The sequence below is a fragment of the Eumetopias jubatus genome, unplaced genomic scaffold (genome assembly GCF_037043125.1).
Source record: "Eumetopias jubatus isolate StellerSeaLion01/CBP00866 unplaced genomic scaffold, mEumJub1_p1.0 scaffold_4, whole genome shotgun sequence".
Taxonomy (NCBI): Eukaryota; Metazoa; Chordata; class Mammalia; order Carnivora; family Otariidae; genus Eumetopias; species Eumetopias jubatus.
Genome location: NW_028274810.1, coordinates 175240264 through 175261137, shown reverse-complemented (window position 1 = coordinate 175261137; position 20874 = coordinate 175240264). Strand labels below are relative to the sequence as shown.

Here is a 20874-nt window from a genome sequence, read left to right as displayed (position 1 = left end):
TGTAAAAGGGAAAATTTGGGGGCGCCTGGGTGGCTCAGTTGGTTAAGCGACTGCCTTCGGCTCAGGTCATAATCCTGGGGTCCTGGGACTGAGTCCCGCATCGGGCTCCCTGCTCAGCAGGGAGTCTGCTTCTCCCTCTGACCCCCCCCCATGCACTCTCTCTCTCTCATTCTCGCGCTCTCAAATAAATAAATAGATCTTTAAAAAAAAAAAAAAGAAAAAAAGAAGGGAAAATTTGGGTATGAAGCCACACAAAAAGGGAAGGTGATGTGAAGACACACAGGGGCAGATGGCCATCTCCAAGCCAAGGAGAGAGGCCAGGAACAGATCCTCCTCTTTTCAGCGCTCAGAAGGAACCAACCCTGCTGACACGTGGATTTCAGACTCCTAGCCTCCAGACCTTTGAGACAGCACATTTCTGCTGTTGAAGCCACCCAGCCTGTGGTACTTTGTTAGCCCTCCAGAACAAATACAGCCTTGAACATCTTACTTAAATTTGTAGAGTCACTCAAAAAAGATTAACGTCTGTTTGTTCTCCTCTTCTTTCACCTTTCCCACCCATTGTCTTGTAATTTGGAAAACTGTTGGCAAATTTTGTGTCCTTTCACCTTTTCAAAAGTGAAATAGGTTTTAAAATATCAGGCTGCCTCACTACAGATCCAGGTGAGAGTTCAAGTAACCTAATAAGAAGGAGGGGGGCTAAAATGGGTTACTAATGGAAGAAACAATAGCTATTATCATAGATTAACATACTGGGTCTTAACTGAAACTTTATTAGGGAGACGTAGCATCTCCAGAGTATAATTGCTAAGGAGGTAGGTTCTAGAGCAGACTACCTGCATTTTATTTTTTTTTAAAGATTTATTTATTTATTTATTTGAGAGAAATCGAGAGACAGAGCATGGGGAGACACAGAGGGAGAGAGAGTCTTTTTTTTTTTTTTTTTTGGAAAGGATAACCATATTTACTCATTAAATGCCAGTTAAGTTTTCTACAACACAACTTGAAAATACCCAGCATGCATTTTTAATCTCAGTACAATGGTTTCAAGACCAAGTATACATGTGACAAGCATCAAGGCTAGATTACAAATTGTCATAGTCATCATCGTCATCATCATCTTCTCGTTTTCTTTCCAATGCGTTTGATGATTCATTGGCAGTATTTTGTGATGACACCATGTTAGTGGTAATAAGAATGTTTTTAGACCCAATTAATGATGGATTAATCAGAACATTCTGAACTGCGGATGTTGCAGGAATTGATGCTTTTACAGTTGGGGACTGTGAAGTGGGCATCTGTACTGTAAACCTTTGCCCTGTGAGGGACATTGGAGTCCCTACTTTAGTTGACACAGACATGGTTTGTGGGGTTGGTGTGCCAAGTGTGGGAGTACTTGGTCTGCTAGTAACCGAACCAACACTTAACCACCGAACTGTTATTCTTCCCGCAGAAGCAGATGCCTTTTTTTGGTAAAGATTTAAGTCTATAGTTTGGAGCTGTCAAGCAGTATCTATCAGGTGGCAGCCTGGGACCTGAATATGGCTTGATTAATGGCAAAGGAGTTTGATTTCTTTGCCTTGCAATATCTAATAAAAAATCTCTTGGGGGAGGAGAGGTAAAAGACCGATCAGCACGACACTGGATGGCCAATTGCACATCATCTGCATCAACAGTGGCTTCCTTAGCATGGCTTGAATAAGCTTTTGCATCATCTAGAATTGTGGTCACATATCGGAAGGCAAACTCCAACATCTGATTTATAACTCTTGGTTCATATTCTGTAATCCCCATATCCTTCAGGATTTGTGCCATCATCTGTGCATCTTTCGGCATGCTCTTGGGAGAAGCCATCTTGCCAGACTCCATGATATCCGTTGATCAGACTTCTCGAGCTAAATCACCCACATTAACGTATTTCAGTCCTGATCTTGATGCAAGTTCTTCGCCTAGTGTGGTTTTTCCAACCCCTGGTGTGCCGGTGAGCAGGATGTTCGGAAGCAACCGGGAGAGAGAGTCTTAAGCAGACTCCATGCTGAGTGTGGAGCCCGACACAGGGTTCGATCCCTTGACCCTGAGATCACAACTTGAGCCAAAACCAAGAGTTGGATGCTTAATTTATTTCTAAATAGCATCACTGCGGCATTGGCTTGGGAAATTAGCATTTTAAAGGGCTCTCTTACATACGGAAGGAGGCAGAACATTCCTGGGGCTGCTCATTGTCTCTCAAGGCATAGAAACACGACCATCTATTTCTCTCTTGGCTAAAACTTCTATACGAGCATCTCAGGAATTAATGGTAGGATTACCCAAGAAGCACAGTAAAATCATCTTTTTCCTGCCTCATTTATCCATGAACACAGCTCCGGCTGTAATTTGGGTCCTTTATCTTTAATGCCTGGGCAGCGGTAGAATGAATGCCCTTTGTACAGGCAACACACCTGGGAAATGCTGCCGTACACTCCCTAATGAAAGCAGTGCATAGAACAAAAGGCAGGCTACGGGGTCTTCATCGAGACACCAGAAAAGCACCGGCTGTGCTTGTGATGATAATGGCAAGAAGGCCGCTCGTACCTGAACGTACCTTTTAGCAACCTGGTCTTTCTTACTCTAAACCGTTGCTTGATCAGTGGGACAATACTTTCACAGTAACCTTGCAGAGGACAGCCTAACTCAGTGATATAACTGCCTGTGAAGTAATGTAGAGCTTCGGGATTGGTGCAAGTCAGGCAAAAAGTGATTTATCATCCTTGGAAATTTTGCTTTAGTGTCCTGGCATAATGGAGATCTATGTGGTCTGTTTTCCAAAATCTGAAAATTATTCTTGTGTTTGATCTGCAAATAGGTGGCAAATGAGATGTATTCACTTGTGAGATTTTTTTATGACTTATCCCAGTCCTGTATATAGTGCGACATGTTGTGTCAATGACTGCTAATATGCCACAGAACTCAATTTATTTGGTGTGGGGCTGCATTTCAAATGTATTCAAATTTTCATTTTTAATTTGCTTTAGATCCAGCCTTTCTCCTCTGTCCAAAGATAGGTCTGTGGGTCAAGCAAATCTGAACAGTAGCTTAAAGCAATGCACTCCCTTCAGCAAGTATGTAGTTTCTCCCCTAAAGTCACTGGTGTGGAGCTACATAGAATAGCATACATGGTTCTTACATGTGAATTCTGATGCCGCATGGGGTCTGCTCTGAAATCTAACTCCGCAGGGAGACCAAGTGATCAAGGCCAAGAAATCAGTCCCAGGTATGCGAGGAAAAAGGAAGAGATTTCTATCATTATGCAATTTATTCTTTTGATTCTCTGTAATATCGTATATATTTACGTATTATATAAGATTATGAATAGCAAATCACTCTTAAAAATTACTCACGCTTCGTACACTTCTACCTTAAATGTGGCATTTCTTTAGGCTTCTCACTCGTCACTTGTTTTCTTAAAATTTTCATTTTCACTTACACATGTATTTTTCATTTACACGTGAATGTTTTGCAATTTCTATCTTGAGCTTCAGCTCTGCATCTCCAACTGCTTCTTAAACAATCCACGCACAGCACATCCAGCAAAATCAATACCATTTGAGCTCCTCCTCTGAGCCAAGCACTCTGCTAGGCCCTGCTCGGATACAATGAGGAATTAAGCACAGCTCCTGTCTTCGTGAATCTCCAATAACTGCACAGAAATAGCTTCAAGAAGGCATACTGGGATAAACAATGAATGAGTTTAACTAAGCATTCTCAGATCCGGGAGAGAGAGAACTTGACGTTTACCAGGGGGATTTGGGAAATACTATGGGACGAATAGGATGGAATGGGGTCGGACTTTAACAGATACAGGAAAGATGGGGAGGAGCTTTAGCAGAGGAATGAGGCTGAAAAACCAGCCCTGTCCAGGGAACAGTGAGAAAGACAAGAGTTGCTGCTGCCGCGGAGACTTGGGGGTTCTCAGGCAGGGTGGGAGGAGCCGGGGGTGGGGTAGCCTCAGATGAGGTGCAAAAGGCGGGTGGGGCTCGATCTACCTCGGGGTGGTGGGGCTTTGAGGGCCAGGTGGAAGAGGTTGGGCTTCATTTGGAATGCAATGGAAAGACATGGAAAGGGTGTGTGTGTTAGACACCTCTGAGGACAGAGGGAAGGATGGACAGACTATAGGCAGAGAGACTGGTCACCAGGTCATTTCAGAGAAGGAAAGAGTTGAGTGTCAAGTGCACACTAGCACTTCTTTGCTGCATAAACAGGTGCAGACCCTTAACTTCTCTGAGTGTTCTCCTTCGGTCTGTAATGTGGGGCTCAGAGAATGGCTGTGAGTTTTCAATGGGAATGCATAGATGGTAGTCATTATGGTGGCTGGCGCATACTTAGTAAGCATTCCATAATTTTAGCTAGAATTTGTTGTTATTATTGATATACCTACAGGTTTTGATAGGCTCGATTTAGTACAGGAAATATTTATTCACATAGCCATCTATTCAATCAATACATTATTCAGCACCTACTTTGGATATAATCATGAGCAAAAAGTTTCTGAGTTCTTGGAGGGTATGTTCCACTGCAGAGAGTCAAACAACAAACCGATGAATGAATAAACGCTATGTTGGGTGATGAGAGATACTACAGACCATATATCCTGGTTTGCCTGGAAAATTCCTGGTTTGGGTGTCACCTGTAGTAGTCATTAATAGTGCCTCCTTTCAAATAAAACAAAACTCATAGATGCTGAGTACAGATTGGTGGTCGCCAGAGGGAAGGGGGATAGGGGTATGTGTAAAGTGGGTAAAAATAATCAAGAGGTACAAACTTCCATTTATAAAATAAATAAGTCATGAGGATGTTACGTACAGCATGGTGACTGTAGTCAATAGTACTGTATTGCCTATTGGAAAGTTGCTGAGAGAGTAGACCTTGAAAGTTCTCCTCCAAAGAAAAAAATGTCCTGTAACTCTAAGGTGATGGGTGGTAACTGGATTTATTGTGGTAATCATTTTGCCATATATAATATACTGAATCATTATGTCCTATACCCCAAACTGATAGAATGTTATATGTCAATTATACTTCAATTTAAAAAAAAATTAAAAATATATCCCTCCTTTTAGCTGCATAAATATCTCTTTGGCTGGTAACTGATATGGTCATTCCAGACAGAATAAATACCTGAGGAGAGCAAGGGGGGAGGAAATGCTGACACAGGTCTGGGGGGATTACCATTTCATAATGGTTAGTCAGGGAGGGTCTTACTATCACAGTGTCCTTTGAGCACAGATCTGAAGGGGAAAAGTGCAGCATGTGTATATCTGAGAAAAGAAATATCCAGGCAGGGGCAAGATCTCTGAGGTGAAAGCATGTTGGGCATGATTGAGGACTAGTAAGGAGGCTGGCAAAGCTAGAGATGAGTGAGGTCAGAGAGGCCCAATCACCTATGTCCTTTGGGGCCACAGCAAATACATTAAGGACTTTGGCATTCATCTGAATGAATTGGAAGCCAATGCAAAATTGGACCAGAAGAGTCACATGCACTAACACATTATTAAAGGATCAGCTGTGCTGGCAAAGGTGGAAGCAGAGATGTGAATTGGGACAATGTGGCAATGCCTGGGGGAAGAGATGATGGCTGTAGGAAGCAGGGTGGTAGCAGTGGAAAGGGTTAAATATGCACATCTTTTGAGAATATAACTGGCAGAATTTGCTATGGGTTGGATGTGGGTGGAGAAGAGAGAAGGCATAAGAAAGACTCCATGATCCTGGGCCTAAGCAACTGGAGGAATGGAGTTGCCATTTAAAGAGATGGCAGAAAGGCTACAAAAATACTGATTTGAAGGGGTACGTGCACCTCGATATTTATAGCAGCATTGTCAACCATAGCCGAACTATGGAGAGAGCCCAAATGTCCATCCACTGAGGAGTGGATAAAGAAGATGTGGAATATTACCCACCCATCAAAAAGAATGAAATCTTGGCATTTGCAATGACATGGATGGAGCTAGAGTGTATTATGCTAAGCAAAATAAGTCAGGCAGAGGAAGTCAAACACCACATGATTTCACTCATATGTGGAATTTAAGAAAAGATGAACATATGGGAAGGAAGAAAAAAAAGGAGAGGGAAGGAAATCATAAGAGACTTTTAACGATAGAGAACAAACTAAGGGTTGATGGAGGGAGGTGGGTGGGGGATGGGCTTGATCGGTGATGGGCATTAAGGCGGGCACTTGTGATGAGCACTGGTTGTTGTATGTAAGTGACGAATCACTGAATTCTACTCCTGAAACCAATATTGCGCTGTATGTTCACTAACTAGAATTTAAATAAAAACTTGCAAAAGAAAAAAAAAAACCAACCAAACAAAAAACAGACAGACAAAAAGGATGGCCAAGAAGCAAGAGGGCAAATTTCGGTGATAAGGAGGGAAATTGGGAGCTTGATTTTATTAGATCTCTATTACAGGTCCAAGGGGAGGTAGAGAGTAGGCAGTTGGATTATATGAGTTTGGAGTTAAGGAGAAGTCCAGCTGGAGATATAAATTTGGCAGTCTTCAAAATCTAAGTGGTATTTAAGACACAGGGCTGCATGAGAGCAGCTATGGGGTGAGTATAGTCAGAGAGGAGAGGGGGTCCAAGGACTCAGTCTGTGTCTATCCGCCTCAGAGGCTGGGATGAAAAGGAGGAACCCATAAGAAGGAGGACCAAGATGGTGCTGTTTCAGCGGCCAAGCGAGGGACAGACTTCAAGGAGGGGGTGAAAAGCTGCGTCCAATGCAATGGATAAGGCAGGTGAGTGACAACATGGAGCTCACTCACAGGGTTGGTTTTGGTGTGGTGAAATGAGCACCAAACATATGCTAAATGCTGCAGGCATTCTGATATAATTTCTCATAGTATTTAATTTCCACAGCCCATTCTCGTCTTCTAACCATTCACCTAGAATTAGTAATCAGGAGTCATTGGGAGGGTTCTCTCAGGTAGGCATAATTTTAGATACTGGGAAGATAACGGCTTATTTTTTTCTGAAGAGCTCCAAGAACGAATTCTTTACCCCACCCCCCCACCCCCAGCCTCCCCCACCGGCCATTTCTGCATTTGATCAACCTGAAGTTGAACACTTTTTTTTTCTTTACATTTACCTGGACTCTATCTTTAGGCCCATTTCGTCCTGTCAGGTCTTCTGCCAATATGGAGAGCAATCTATCACCATCACTTTCATAAGAATGCCCTTTGTGTACTTGGGACTAGTAATCAGATCACCTCTTAACCTGCTCTTCTTTAGGATGAACAATGCTGCTGCCTTTCATCTTTACTTAAAGGCCCTACTTTTACCCTCTTCACGTCTATGAAGATAGCATATTAAGTAGGGGCTTCTCTAGGCCTTCTTGCCCCCCTAGTCCTGCAGACACATTTTTTTTTTTAATGATATTTATAATCCACGGGCATCCCTTGACCTAGGAGAGGCAAAAGAATGAATTTCTCTGGATCTTAGATTCTATCATAGATCTGACCTTAGCAGTGTGTACAACCAAGAATGTGTGTATGTGTGTGTGTGTTTGTGGGCTAGCAGTGAAGAGAGAGGGAGGGAGGGGGCAGAGAAAGAAAAGGAGAGAGAGAGAGAGAGAGAGGACAAGAAAGCAAGAAAGCACCTGATTCACAGTTTAGCTCAAAGAGAATCACTTCACTTCTGGTGGCTGCTCGCCAGCCAGTCTGATTGGCTGGTTGCTGCCATTATTAGCAAGATTTTGGATTTCAGTATACCTGTATGCCCTTGAAGTGTCTGAAGGATTTGTCTTGCTTCTAAAACAGATAACAAACTGGAGCTTTATCGGAGGAGCTTGGCTTCCTGTAACTGCTATTCAGTTTGTCCTACTTCCAAAACACTCTGTGTCCATCCCCCAAGTCTGAACCTTTGGGCCATCACGAATGGTGACAAGTGGGCAGAAACACAACCTTAGAAGGAAGGTACTCCAGATCTTAGGTGCTTCAGAAATCCAGTGGTCCTCAGTAGGGATATTACAACGTTATGGCTGAACAGGGGTCTCTAGCTCATGAAGCTTTTGTCAGTCGCAGAGCATTGTTCCGTGGGTTGAGGTTTCACAGATTTTACATCTTTTGACGTTAATTATACCCCTTGCATTTAATTCCATTTTGGCCACTCATCTTGGCTAGCCCACTGATAGGTTAATCAACATCTAGGGTTTATAAACTATCTGACTTTCGTGTTTCCGTATGTAACTTGGAGTATCCCATAACTGTGAACCGGAAATGCACTTTGATATATGTTAAGAAAAATTAGGTCTGTACAACGAGATGCTTTATTTGCATGAACAATCCACACAGGATAGGAAACTAAGGCACCTTACAAAGAAGATTTATAATTGTTTGGCTGCACCCTAATTGAATGCCCTAATTGTATCTGTGTCTGCAGTCGCTGATGTGCTGATCCGATTCGATATTCTGAAGCCTTGATTTTCTCAAAGGTTAAAGCTGAAAATAAAAGCAACACTGCTTTGTAATGTCTATTGATCCTGAGTTTATAATAATGTCTTTGGCATTGTGGGGGAATCGTTGCTTATCCTGACAACCACAGTTTGCTTTTAGTTTTAGCTACTGAGGCTATTAAATGGGCAGGTGAATGTTCTCTGGAATGTTCTTCTTCCAAATGATTCACATTTAACTACACAAAATATGATAAAATGCTAGACCTCGGTGTCAGAAATTCACAGAGGCACGAGGGAGAGAATCCAGCTCCACTGTTCTTATCTCACTCATGCTGACTGCAGAGGCCTCTGAACAGCAGGGAGGCAGAAATGAAATTTATCACTAGATAAGCCTTCCGAGATAAGGGTGATGGTATATCTAGTAGATGGTATTTTCCAGAGGGCAGGGTGAGGCTCCCAGACCCTAGAATCACCACATTTCTCCCTTGCTGAGCTTGGAGCTGAAAAATAGCAAAGCATGCAATGGTGCACAAATGTGCACTGAAATTTTTAAAAATGTTCACTGACCTTTAGGGAGCTTTCATGCTTTTTAAGAATCTACTGACCTACAGGCAATTACTGCACATAAATGCCTAGTTTCTGCTGGGAATTCAGCTTTGGGCTTTTGCCTGCTGCTTCTCTCCTTTCCTCTTTTCTTCGAGCAACCATGCTCTGCAGCAAGACCCCAAGTGTTTCAGCCTACAGGGAGAGCATGGGACTAGCCTCTCTGCCTGGGCTGGCTCCGGACCGCTGTTTGCTTGCAAACATTCAGTTACCAGCAAATGTGTAGTCAGCTCTGCTTCTGTTCCACTTAATTTTCTTCACCCCATGCAGTGTGCTTTTCTCTTCTGCTGCCCCAGCTGTTCTGGCTTTTCTCAGGATGGCAGAGTCCACCCCAGCTGCAATCTGCTCTTCCTACAAAGTTCCTTAGTTGCCTCCTTGACCTCAGCTTCCCTGCCTAGATTTTTCATTTCCTGAGCCTTCCAAACCAGCCCTGCAAACTTTGTGCTGGCAGCTGTAGCCCCAGCAGCAAATGACAACAGCACTGGTGGAAGCAATGGTGTGGCATTGACTCAGGAGTCAGACCCGGGTTCAAATTCTGCATCTTATCGTTACTTGATACAAGATGCTTAACCCTTCTGATAGCCTTGGTTTCTTTAAAGAGAAGATGATACCAGTCTGTTGTTAAGGATGAATTACAATGACGTGTGCCACTTCTAGTCCATAATAAGCCCCTCCTAGCATTAGTATTCACCTGTTTCCCTTCCTGAAAGTATACTCTGCTCAAGGTCATGTTCCGGAGTCAGTACGCAAATGTACAAGATCAACAGCCACCTTGCTTCACGGGGCTTCTAAACTATTTGGGGGTTTGAGCCTAAATGTGAGAAAAGTTAAGACCTGATCCAGGGTGTAAATGGAGTTTGAGATGTTACAATGGGAAAAAAACCACAAGGTAGAGATGATTGATGAATGAATGTGAAAGATGGTGTGTTGTAAGAATTCACAATCAAGTCAGAGTTTGTGGGAATGATGCAACCTGAACTGGGTCTTCAAGATGAGTAGAAGTTTAATAGAATGGAGGAGGGCATGATGGGCAGAAACAGGACTGAACAAATGTGTGGAGTCGGGGAAGTGCAGGTGTGTGGGGAACAGAGAGTTCCTATTTTGGCTGGAGCGTAGAGTTAGTTCCGCAAGGGTGGGAAAATTAGCTGACAAGAAGTGTTGGGACCGGGGTCTGTGCCAGATTTAGCAAATACAAATTTAGGATGCCCAGTTAAATGTGAATTTCAGATAGACAACAAATATTTTTTTTTTAGTCTAACTATGTCCCAAATTCTGCACACTTATAAAAAAAAATGTTTGTGGTTTATCTGAAATTCAAATTTATCTAGGCATCCCAGATTTTATCTGGCAATCCGATGTTAAACACCAAGCCAAGGATCCTGCCCTTGACCTCACATCACTGAAGGTTTTAAAGAGAAGAGTGAATGGATTCATAAAACATTTTAACAGAGATAAAGTTAATGAAATGCCAGAAAGGCTTAGAGAGAGAGAGAGCGAGCAAGCTTAGAGGCAGGAAGATTGGCCCAGGGGGTGTATTCTTCCCCACTTTAAACGCTTGCTCTCTTGTACATATATATAATTCTCCTAATAGCTTAACGGCCAAAGGTGTATTTGTTTTTTTTTTTTTCTGAAATTTAGAAAATTATGGAATGTGAGGATGCTGGATGAAAGTTTAGCGCTTCACATGGAGATGTTTCTAATTAACATCAATCCAGGCTCCAAGGACTACTAATACAGCCCGTAGAGAGCTGGCTGATGATACATGATGGAGCCCCTCATGTATTACTGGTGGAGGGGGATCATCCCCAGCTCTTTCTAGAATTCCATCTGTGACTGTTAGTGATGAGCATGTTTCCTGGAACACTACTGCTTTGTTTTGATTTAGAGTCTACAAAGACAAGGAAGAAGTTTAAATTGTAATGCTCTCCTTGGATATTTCTATAGACCAACTTAGAAAACACTAGCACATAATTTTTATTCATTTTTAGAGATTTATCTGGCTGCCATGTAAAATTAAGTTTCCATGTTGAATGCTTTTTTACTCTCTCAGTAGAAGAAAACAAATCTTTAGGTTTTTTTGTTTTGTTTTGTTTTTGTTTTTGGATAAAGGAATGTCTAAGGTTATGATTTTTAAGACAATTTTCAAAATGGATTTTTGCTTTTTATCAAATTTATCAAATTTGATCTAATTTGCTGAAATTCAGCCTTTTGAAAATAATAGTATTATACATCTTGTTGATGGTTTGATTATTTGCTCAAGCTATTTTACTAAGTATTTTCACTGGAAGAGAAGGGACCCAGGGAACTCTTCCAATCCTGAAATTGAGTTTAGAAGTTTCTGAAAATATGTATGTGTATGAAAATCTTTCTTTTTCCATTGATTAAATAAGAAGTTAAAATATGTATTTGCAGAATCCTATTAATTATATAATCATCCAAATGCTCACCTTTGTCCTCTGGTGCAAAGACAGGTAGATATTAATATCAGATTCTCTGATCCTATGGCCAGTTGAGATTTTATGCTCAAAACATTTTAATGAGGACACTAGGTGCATATGCCTGCAAGAGTCCTGGTGACTCTTACTTTAGTAATCAATAAGCAGTCTTTGCTCCTCAGTATCAGAGGTTTGGGGTGGCATTAGGCAAATTGTTTTTAGCATGTGATGCTTTCTCACATAGAAACACTTAATGTGTGTCCCCAAAGAGACATTATTCTTTAACTGCTTACTTTATCTTCCAAAGGCAGTGTTGTTTCTTGAAAAGAGGACATTCAGGTGCAAAGATGCAAATGACAGAAATGCCTCTCTATTTGATTCTTAGGCTAAAAGTCAACCAAGGAAACCTAATCAGTAAAAAAATGCATGCAGACCATGTAGAGACTCATTCTACAGGATTAATCTAGGTCCATCAGTTCAGAATATGAGCTCTAGATCATGGTGATAGCCAAGTGTGTGAAGATGCTGATGCAGCTCTCATTGCTGCAGGGGCTTGCCTGTGCTGAATGCTGGCCGTGGACATGTGCCTCTCATCACCCAGGAGACAGCAGGGATGAATCTGCTCACCAGGGAAACACCTTTCCCAGTTGCTGTGCTCGGAGCTCAGGAATTTGAGACCAAGTGGCCAGAATAATCTGATGGATGTAAACTAATCCTTTGAGTTCATTTTGGTTGAAGATTTAGCTCCTTAAAATGAAGGAGTTAGAATTGTGAGTACCATCCTCTGTCTGGTTGGAATCCTTATCTTGCAGTTACTAAAGAAAATTCTTGAGAACCATGCAAATGAATTAGAGTTTCAGAAAACTGGCCTTCCCTCCAAATCCCATTTTTAATTCTATAGATTAGTTTTGGAATTATTTTTGAAATGCTGTTCAACTCTTTTGACCTTCTTCACCCCAATTTAATTGTCTCAAACCCTTGGATTGGTTTTACCCGTATTTACCAACATTGAATCCTCTTTCCCTCTACAGAATGAGATAATGTACATAAGTGCCTGTAGCAAATGTACACAAGAGTTGCTCCATGTGGATTCCCATGAAAGCTAAAGCAAGAAGGATAAGCAGAGCAGTAGTCTTGATTTTTTTTTTTTAATCTCATTCCCAAATTCTTCCCAAATTTTGACTTACAGGTCGTTGCTTAACTTTCATGACTACCTACGTTTTGTTCCCCTGGCTTGTGTTTCTTCTTTCACGCCCTCAAAAAATATATATATGTGTATTATATAAACAGATATGTATTACATAAACTTTCAAGTTAGTTTTATTGCAGACTAGGTATGCTCAGATAAGTATTAGAAAAAAGCTGCTGTTTGGTTTAGGGGTAAGAAGATCAACATTTCCTTTCATGTAGAGAAGGGTTCTAAAGCCTACTTTCCGTTATCTTCTTAAATAATTTGGGATAATCGAGTCTTTCAAAAAATAGACCTAGTGCCCTTTGCCTGGGGTTAGCAAAAAACCTTTTTTGGAGATGAAGTAGCTTGCCTTTTTTTTTTTTTTTTTTAATCCTTATTATATAAGCTGAGGGTCTTTGGGAGAAGACCTGCTGCTGTGCACATGCTTTTTTTCTTTCCTTCCTTAAGATGGATGACCCACCAAAATTTGCCAAAAATATGATTCTCATACGCATTTTCATAGGATTGAGAATTCTATAAATTGTTGGGTAACCTGTTAGGGTTCTCCAACTCTGGCCATCTGCCACATGCACTGAGGTGGGGGGGAATTTCATGAAGACAATACATTAAAAAATTAGTCACTCGATGCCAACGAAGATGCTACTTGACCCAGCCAAGAAGTCAGCCACGTTATCCATGAAAGTCATTCCATTAGCATGTAGAGCAACACTGATTTTTATAAGAGATGAAGCTAAATGTGTCATGCTCCCGATAGAGGAAACCGGGCTACGTTGGATTAGCAAGGATAGTTCTCCGAGGAGATGAGGATGAAGCTCGGAGTAGCAGCCAGAAGGATGGTGGGAAGTGATAAGGGACTGGCCACTGTTGAAACCAAATGGGAGTCTGGATAAGTTGAAGAAACCTACAGGAGACCCAGAGGGAGGTATGCCACACAGAGGAGCCCAGAGCTGTCCAGGACAGGTGGCGGCCCTGGTATGCCAACACCCTTCCTCAATCTGATAATTAAAAATGTGCTAAACAAAAAGCCTTCTATTTAAAAAAAGAAAAGTAATCCCTAAAAGTTCAGGAATCTTCTCTTTGGATTGCATCCTTTTTAAATATAGGAAAATATTGGGGCTCCTGGGTGGCTCAGTTGGTTAAGTAGCTGCTTTCGGCTCAGGTCATGATCCCAGGGTCCTGGGATCAAGTCCCTCATCGGGCTCCCTGCTCCCTGGGAAGCCTGCTTCTCCCTCTCCCACTCCCCCCTGCTTATGTTCTCTCTCTCGCTGTGTCTCTGTCAAATAAATAAATAAAATCTTTAAAAAAATAAATATAGGAAAATATTGTTGTTGCAAATGAATGCATAAATATTTCAATACTTTAAAAGCTCCTAGAACCTTTTTAAATGATTACTTGTCAGATGGGTATATCTTTTGTCTCTAGATCATTCCTACAGGCTAAACCAAAGGATGCCTGTATTAATTCCCTTTTGTGAAAACAGCATCCAAGTGTTTTACAGAGTGTATCACTGTAGTGCTAGTGTAGAATCCGGTAGTTTAACATCATTCCCCGAACTAAGGCAGCACAGATTGGAGTTTCTGGAGTAAAGGTATCTTGTGTTTACGTATTTTACTATTTTGGCACAAAATGGCTTTTGTTGTGATGGGAAGCGGCACATAAACTCATGTCCTATGCCTTCTAAGATAAAAATTGTTAGCATAAAATAAAAAAGGTTAGCATTCCAAACATTTCCTGTGCTCCGAGGAAAAGCAACACCGTGCAGTCTGAAATCCTTCCAATAGAGGGCTCTATGGGTTTGATTTGGAGCAAGAAAGAAAGTGAGAAAACTACTTGGGTTTAGGTTGCTATAGTAAATTCTGTATTATCCTTAAAAATAGAACTGATAAAAATGGAGTCAGTTGAGTTGAACTGGAAGAATCATCCAAAGATTAAATGTAAGGTCTACTCTTACAAGGCAGAATTTCATAATTCTTTGAATTGATGTTCTTTTCAAAAGGCAAAATACATTTTACCATCTCTAAACAAGAAAGTAGGGAAATTAGAGATATTCCATGCTTTGAAATACTATTAATATTACCTCATTTGGTTACATTTTAAAAGAAAAAAAGAGCTACTGCATTCATTCTCTCTTTGGAGACATTTTATCTTTGCTGTTGTCAAATAATTTAGTGTTGGTGTAAGGAGATGTATTATGTACGTAAAATGCATTGTAAATATTTAATACACAAAATGTGTTTGTATGCACGCAAAATGCAAAATGTTACTAAAATGTTTTATAAAAACAAGTGATACTGTTTAGAAAGGTGAAGTACAAAGGCATAAAAATAAAGCTCTCGTGAAATATATTTCTTTACTTAGGCATACTGTGCAGTCTACTTTTTCACGTTAGGCCTAGCTTTTTATTCTATTTTCAGGTCGGAGAAGCTTACAAGATATGCATTAAAGTAAAACAAAGAATAAACTAAAGCAAATTACTTTTGGACTGTAGATCTTTGTCTTCTGATTTTAGGAAGTATTTTATTTTTGTCTGATCTCCTTCAGTGTTCTTTGAAATGCATAGGCTCATTATGTTCTATGAGCAGACAGCCTTTAAAAATTTTAACTCATTTTATTATGTCTCGTTGAAAATGTTTATTTCATTTGGTGTAGGGATGCTTTGATGGCAAACTAACATTCAATTTAAGTAAATAATTTTGAACTTTGGATACATTTCCTAAAATATGTTTACCTCAAATTCCCAACTTGCTGTTTTAAAATATTCTTTAAATGTCATTTAGAAATACTAGAATCTTAATAAATTGCCTATATTCACTACCAAAATGTTTCCTTCTAGAACTTGAATGCACATGCACATTATAATTTAATATTCTGGTTAAACCATTAGTATATAAACTATGTATAATGAATTTATTTTATATATGTTCTTATGTAATACCCTATTAATATATTCTGAACTTATAATATATTTTCTTCAAAAGGCATTTAGTTATTTTTACTATAATGGCTTTGTCCTGCTAAGATTTTGCTATGTGTAATACTTTGATCTGATAACATTAATTTAAAAAAAACCTTGTTTATTTTGAATTGTATGTTCACAACATATGTCCTTACTATGGTCTGTTATCAAGCAAATAAAATTTGGTTTGATTGTCTATAAAAGCATTTTCAATGTTTTTTTATTTACAAAACATTTCGTTAAAACAGAATAAACACAACTGCAACCTAACTGTTCATATAGAAGAGTTTGATTAGCAATTATATTTCCATTTGTCTTTTTTTCCCCCTATGAATTGGGGAAGAGAGGACTTCTAATAAAATACAAAGAAGACTGAAACTCAATTACTTACTGTTATTTCAGGTATTTTTAAAAGTAAAGATTATTTTTGAAATAGTTTTCACTGTGGATAAGTATGTTTTCTAATTCTTGCTTTGTTTTGTTTAAAAATGAGATTGGAGCATGAATGACGACTTTCAAGAGATTTCCTAACAAAGATTCAGTAGCAAACAACTTTGGCTTCATAGGGCTGCTATTTTAATATTCTCAGAACTTACCTGTATTTCCAGAATTCTTTCTTACATATAAATTCTTGCAGAATATTTCCCTCTTCACATGTAGGGAGGATTATCTGGTTTGGCTTATTTTTACTTGTCAAGAATGAACTTAACGTCATAGGCACTGTGCCCTGAAAGTGTAGAGGACAGAGTGAGTATGGAGTGAGCGCATCTAGAATTATTTGCTAAAATAATCGTCCTTTTTTTGTCACGGGGTCCAGATATTTACATAACTTTTCCAGGTGGTGGTTAACCTTCAGTACTATTTCAATCTTTTTATTTAAAAGATGATCATCTCAAAATACAAATGAAATGCTCAGTAAGGGTAAGGTGGCTACGTGTCAGGCTCAATTTCAACCAAAGGTAACAATCACCTACATTTAAGCATACTTTGTATAATGTCAGTAACATGTATATACAGGTAAAATTTCATAAGGAAGTAGTCAAGTCGTGTACCCCATCGTGTTTATAGCAAGGCATAAATCCGCATTATTTGCATCTGTGAGTACCGTTTTGTATGGCTACATGAAAAAAAATAACAAAAAACAATAATATTTTCTAAAACCTGAATGCACAACTAATGGTTTGCTTTGAGCACCTGGCAGCTTGGGTTGCTATTAAAGCCACCCTGGAAATTCTCCTTTCTTTGTGCAATATTTTATGCTTTCCTTTTCTTCAGGGCAGATTGGTTCTGCCCGCACTTTATTCCTGAACCCACGTTCGTTCAGAATGGATTGGCAGACTTAAATGGTCTATCTAATGCGGCTGCTGACTAATAATGCCCCTCCCCCAACCCGGCTCCCACCACACGGTACCCATCGGACTCAGATGATTCTCTCTCCCTCTCCCTCATTCTCTCTCTCTCTCTCTCTCTCTGACACACACACACACACACACACGCACACACACACACACACTCTCACAGGCACCAGTGACCCTATTGTCAACAAAAACATAATGGTGAAGCACTCAGCACTAATTTTGGTGATGTTTTGCCTTGCATGTTTTGAAAGTATTTCTGAAGAGTATAAATAAATGTGCCCTAAACTCTCCCTCTTTCTCTGTCTCGAGGTTTGGAGCTAAGCTCTCATCCAAAGGGGCAACCTCAGAACCACAGTGACTAGAATGCTTTCAGGGAACAAATGTGTGGCTCGATGGCTTCCTCTGTGTTCAATAATATTAACACCATACAGATTTAATAACGGGGTGATTGAAAACATTTCGATGATGGGGCAGTTTCTCTGATCCGCAGAAGAGAGCCTCTGATTTGTTCACGTACCAATTAATTATTGAAGCAACAGAAAGTATAGGCTACTATGTATGCTTCCCTCTTGCAAAGAGGCAGTGGAGTGTGTGTGTGTGTGTGTGTGTGTGTGTGTGTGTGTGTGTGCGCGCGCGCGCTCTTGGGCTCATGTTTATACATAGGTGTATATTATTTAGAAGAGAAACTTGGCCAGAAATTTCTTCATTTTGACCCTGAAAATTATTGGGAGATTTTCTCTGTGTGTGTCTGATAGGGTAGTATTTTGATATAATAGGACACAATCCTTTTTTTTTTTCCTTTTCTCTTTTCATTTGTTCTTCCTCCACACCACGTAAATGGGCCTCACAGCCAAACATCACTTTTAATTTTAATTTCTATTTCTAGCTTGTATTTTATTAGCACCTTTTCTGTTTTACAGTCTACTCACTGATATGGCACCAGATCTGTTGTGAGCAAACAATACGGTTTTGTTTCATGTTCCAATAAATATTATTCTACTGTGTAAGGCATTCCTTATATTTTGTGCTTATTTAGTTTGGTTAGGCTGGGGGAGCGGTGGTGAATGTTTCATAGTACTCGGACTTGAGTTCCTTTTTTTTTCAGAGTCTGGGACTCCCTAAAGTTTTAAGGTAAAAGGAGAACATAGTCTTGGGTTATTGTAAAATTTGTTGCTTTGTATTGTGACAAAAGTGTTCATATGCCTGACATCCTCATAATAATATTAAGCTCTATTTTTTAGTGTGATGTACTTTATACATTTGTATAAATGTCACAGCCTGTAATCACTTCCTTTGTCATCGACGATTAATCTAAAAAAATCGAATAATTCACTGCCCCTTGCCATTTACATATCGTCTGCTGCCATCTGCTCTTCTCAGCAGCAGTAAATGATGGGTAATTAACTCAGTGCCTTTGTCTTTCCCTTGCTGAATGTCTGACACATATAGATTTTCCTCTGTGTGCGTATGCATGCGCGTGTATGTGCAAGTTAGGGGAAGAGGGAGGGAATGAGAGAAGAAAAAGCAAAAAAATAAAAAAAGAATGCATGATAGTGCAAATATGGACGTCAGCACAAGATCATTTCAAGAGAAAAAGCCAAACAAAGATATTGGGTCAAGGAAGGGGCCGTATCTCATGACCTGAAGCCTTCGCAGGCTGAAAGGAAGAACTGCTGGAACAATGGCTGACTTGCACGAGCAAGAAGCATTTTTCTAAAACCTCAGTGGTCAAGGTCAATATGCAAAATCAAGTAAAGGCTCCATAACCATTCCCACCTCACAGAGTGCAAAGAGATCATGTAAATGAGACTAAGTGTAGGGTACCCACAACCCACATAAATATTCTAATTGACTTCTGAACCAGGAGCTGGAATCTGTGTTTTGAGAAATGGTTATAGAAAGAAAATCTGTTGATCTTGACTCACATATATATAGATATATATTTTTTTAAAACTGAAAGTATCAAGGAAAACTTACAAGGGCTTTTAAGACTGGGGGATATAGAGATATGCTTATTTTAAAGGGAAATAATATCGCTATCTTGGATTTACCCAAACTTCCTGTTAAATTATTCAGTTCCTTCTGGTACAGCCCAAGAGTGTTTTAGAAAGGAAGCCCATGCTACTCTGACTACTTTAGATATATAATATTATTCTAATAATTCTTGTTGGGAACATAATGTCTTATACTATGTGAAAATTATTGGAAAGGTGGCTAATTTTGATAACATCAAAAGATAGATAATTACAAGATAAAATGTAAGGAAGGTCAGAATCTGTCTTGCTCAACACAGTTTTCATGTTAAGTCAGCCCATAGGCTGAGTACCTATAAGTTTGCCAACATCATTTTCACATGGAATTAGTAAAGCATGTTCCAATTAGAGATGATATACTTTTGCTGTCTGTAACTTAAAGGAAGATAAATGCAATTCTTGTTCTCAAGGAGTTTGTCATTTATATGTGTGTGTGTGTGTAACGTGTGTGTGTTTGTGTGTGTGTGTGTGTATACACATATATACTTAGATTATTCAATCAATCAAAGGAACAGGTTGGAACAGCTAATAACAACCCGATATTATATTCTTTAAGATTTTTGTCACTATGTGTTCTCAAAGTTTGAGTAATCTTTGAACTCCTCACTGAAGGGGGTGGTGGTGGAGGTCAACGTAGAGTCCAAAGAAACTCTTGGAGCCCATTTCAGTCTGTGTGAGATCTTCTGGGTGATATTCCCATCATGCAATCCTAGTTCTGTGCCTCTACTTTTCTGTCTGTATGATGGCTTTGGAAACATTCTCCTGTTTTTCTAAAATAACACTTCAATGAAAAGCAATTCTGTCATACATTTAGGCAAACTGTGTTCTTAGTGAGACTATAATGCATATGGTGGTGTTTATTTCTAGTACCTCAATAAGACCATTCTTATTTCTATGAGTTGTGAATGTTTAAAAACATCTATCTTTTGGCTTAATTTTGGTATTTGTGATTAATCTTTGCTTCAGGATCGATCAGCACTGGACCTCTAAAGGTTAAATGACTTGTTCGTAACCATAAAAGAGCTGGACATCACTGGAAGGCCATTGAATCATCGAATTGCATTTTCTCTATTAGTTTCAAACGACTTGCAGAGACAACTTAATATATACATTATGTGATAAAATGGCTAAAAAATACATAATTGCTCAGTCACTTAAATGTAAGAAGGGAACATTATAAATATATAAAAATGGACTCCATATCTCAGAGCTATTGTGTTAACTGTGTGAAGTACCTGCACTTTATGAAACTAAATTTCATAAAATTTTTATGACTTACAGGTAAATTTGTCAGCATCTAATTGAGTAAGAGATTCTTGAAAGCCTTCACTGCAATTGTTAATTCAGCATCATTGTTCTCTCAGGCTGTTACGTGACCCAACAGGCTGGGAGAACAATATTGCTGAATATAATTGGCATATGTCAGCAAAATATAATTAGTAACAAGCCTCTTCCTGAAATGCTCTTTTTGTTGGTTTAAAAAAGTTGAATACTTCTTCTTGGATTAAATTATAGCTTGGGTTTCTCTCTCATTTGATTTTGGTAGGTCTTTAAAAAAAAGGCGAATTAATTTACATTTTGATATGAAAAGTATGTATTGATTTCTTGTGCTGTGCAAACACTGTGAAGACTTGTCTTTCCTTCAGTGGGTTTCTAGTTTAATTCTGGGTGTGAGAGCTTTGTATTGGAAATATAGGACAGTATGTTATCAAAGGTTATCATGAATCCCCCCTATTCTGTATCTACCCTTCGCCCATGAGATTTAGAATAAGTGAGACGACAAGTTATTTCTCTGGGATTGTGGCTGGGTAGTTACTGCCACTGAAGGCACAGAACTAAAAAAGTGTTTGAATTGGTTTTTTGTGTGTGGG

The 20874-nt window shown here is 39.5% G+C and overlaps 1 pseudogene; it reads right to left on the bottom strand.

The window, feature by feature from the left end:
* Positions 1-1085: 1085 nt before the first annotated feature.
* On the bottom strand, positions 1086-1901 carry LOC114215649 (transcription initiation factor TFIID subunit 9-like; annotated as a pseudogene).
* Positions 1902-20874: the final 18973 nt, after the last annotated feature.